The sequence below is a fragment of the Helianthus annuus genome, chromosome 7 (genome assembly GCF_002127325.2).
Source record: "Helianthus annuus cultivar XRQ/B chromosome 7, HanXRQr2.0-SUNRISE, whole genome shotgun sequence".
In the NCBI taxonomy this organism is placed as follows: domain Eukaryota; kingdom Viridiplantae; phylum Streptophyta; class Magnoliopsida; order Asterales; family Asteraceae; genus Helianthus; species Helianthus annuus.
Window position 1 is genome coordinate 114,235,775 of NC_035439.2, and position 2,869 is coordinate 114,238,643.

Genomic DNA, 2,869 nt, shown 5'->3' on the forward strand with positions numbered 1-2,869 from the left:
TTGATAGCGTAAGTACTTTGAATACAGAGAGATATAGAAGAAACGAATAGAAGTTGAATGAAAATGAATGAAATAAGTGTCGTTTATATAGAGGTTTTTACGGAATATTACATCGTTTCAAATGATTAACACACGAATCGAGGAATCTAACGTCGAATCAAATAACTTACACGAATATCGAGGAATCTAACGTCTAATCACATAACTTGCACGAGAATCGAGGAATATAACATCGAATCAGAGAATCTTACGTCTACTCGCACGTGAATCGAGGAATAATACATCGCGTCAAATAGTAATAAAACAATAAAATAAACGAAATTCAATGTATACGGGTCGTATACGTCTATACGACCCGTATAAAGGCATCGTATAATAGTAATACGACCACAGTAAAATCTTATTCTAACATGGTGTATACGGGCCGTATACACCATGTTAGAATAAGATTTTACCATGTGGAATTATTAGGACCCATAGAAATTAACTAGAGGGATAACCCGCGCTACGCAGTGGGTTTTCCTGTATTTGTCAATTCAGTTTAGTAAGATACCGGCACATATGTAACAACCGAAAGAGATATGGCAAAAAGAATATCGATACCTACCGGTACAACTATAGACTAGTTTTATACCATACTAGAGCGTCGATAAAACATAAACAAAAATATGCTACCGATACCGAATCATCTCATAACTCTTTTAATTAAAAACAAACTAATTATTGAGACAATAAGTAAAGGTAGTATAATAATAAAATAATAAATAAAAAAACAAACCCAAAACAAGTAAAATATTAAATAATAAAACAAAACCCAAAATAAATCAAACAAAGAAAAAATAGTAACTTAAAAGAAATATCAACTTGTATATAAGTCATAAAATAAGTAACAATCCATCAAGTTCAAAAACAATAAAAAATGGTAAATATTTGATGTCTTTTAATTTAAAAGAAAAATATGATAGTAGAGATAGGGAATGAACAGTATTAACGGCGTCAATTAACCATCCATTTTTTTATGATAAGTACCACCACTTGCATGGTAGGTGATTTTGCAACGTGGTGGATGATTCCACCTGTGTGGCAGATAATTTTGCAACGTGCTGGATTTCTAACCACCCACTATTTATCTTTTATACCATTTTACATATTTCCACTCCCTTGCCACAACAATAATTTTAGACAGAGAAAAATACAGAAAGAGAGAGAACAAGGAAGACGGTCGTGACCGTTCCGACGTCTATAGAGTGAATCAGGAGAAAGAGAGCAGCGATAGAGGACACAGATTAGAGAGATGGAGAGATAGGAGTGGCGGTGAAGGAGGAACATGCTCGCTTGTAGTGATGGCGTGGTGACTCTGCCATGTATCTAGCAGCGACGACGACGGTTTTCCCATCACTGCATGTGGTAGCATGGTGACGTGGTGTGTTGGTGGCGGAGAGGATGCCGATTTTAAATGAGGCGGGGGTTGCCGCTGGCTTCATGGTGAGGAACTCTCTGAAGCTAGCACATACTCCACCAAACACCCTAACACCACCGCCGCTTGACAGATCTGAACGTGGAAGCGTTTGGGGTTACAGGCTTGCAATGATCTTCTTGGTAGTTTTGTGGTTGTTTACCAGACGTTGTGATGTTCTCAATTAGTAGTGTTTACCTTTCAGGAGTGGATAGATGTGAGTATAAATTCTCCTTGGATGTCAAGAGAAACTACATACAAAATGTCACTAAACGATGTCTGATGGGTGGTCCGTAGGATAACCCTTAAGGCCTTTAAATAGACTAAAATACCATACTTTATCCGGTTAATAGCTTGAATTTGGTAATCACAAGATGTTTGATGTCACAGGCGTTAAAGAGCTTAAAATGCGAGTTTTATGGAGCTTGGATGGATGCTAGAAGTTGGCGGTGTTGGGATTGAAGAAATGGTGAATTAAATGAAGGAAACAAGAAAAAACTAACACTCAGCGCCGTAACCTACGGTACTTGGCCATAGGTTACGACCCCAACCTTTGCAAAAAGCCTTCGCCGTAAGACAGAAGCCACCCGCCGTAAGGGAAAGCTGCCCGCCGTAACCTAAGTCCCTCTGCCGTAGGTTACGCCACCGACTGATCCAATTTTGTAACTTATGCATTAAATTGTCATTTCATGGGTTTTTATGGTGGCTCATTATATGTTTTCGGTTACCACTTGGCTTGTGAACGAAAATTGGAGCATTCTTGGAGACTTGGGAGTAAAGAACACTTATCTAATCATTAGTTTTTGTGCTTTGACCTTTATGAACAATAGAACTTTTGTTATGATGTTACTTCAAGCCATGAGTGGCTAAACACTTGATGATTGTCCTGGATTGAAGGTTTGGTTGAGACATTTCATGTTTGATTTTTCTAATTTCTAGAATAACAATCTTTATCTTTGTGATTTGTTGTTATGATGTGTGATTGTTTGTTAGTAACTTGTTGAATCTTATGTTGAACTAATTAGAAACCATACGTTCTTGGTGCCGTTGGCAATCGAGATATCATGGGTATAGTTAGGCTTGGGTAAGGGTTGATTGATCATCGGGTAACAACCTCACGTTCTAGGAATCTGAGTACTTAGTTCCCTTTCATCACTGCAAGTAATCACACATGAGCTATTTCTATGTAGTTCTTTCTAGTGAAATGATAATATGAATGTCGAAACAAACCGGAAATCTAGGATGGTCATTTGTCTCTAATTTGCTTATAACTAAAACTTCTCCTTTGCAATTTACTTAGTTAAATCTAGTTCCTAAACCAATTCACTCAAATCAACTCTTGAATTTTATTTTCTTGCAATTAGCTAATCTTAGTTAACTTAGATAAATCTTCAAATAACACATATTCCACAA

The 2,869-nt window shown here is 37.0% G+C and overlaps 1 long non-coding RNA gene across 1 annotated transcript; it reads left to right on the top strand.

Annotated features, from left to right (window-relative positions):
- The first annotated feature begins 1,175 nt into the window (after positions 1 to 1,175).
- Positions 1,176 to 2,414, top strand: LOC118480394. The gene is made up of 2 exons (XR_004862387.1): positions 1,176 to 1,673; positions 1,847 to 2,414. It is a non-coding gene; the product is annotated as an uncharacterized LOC118480394 (long non-coding RNA).
- Positions 2,415 to 2,869: the final 455 nt, after the last annotated feature.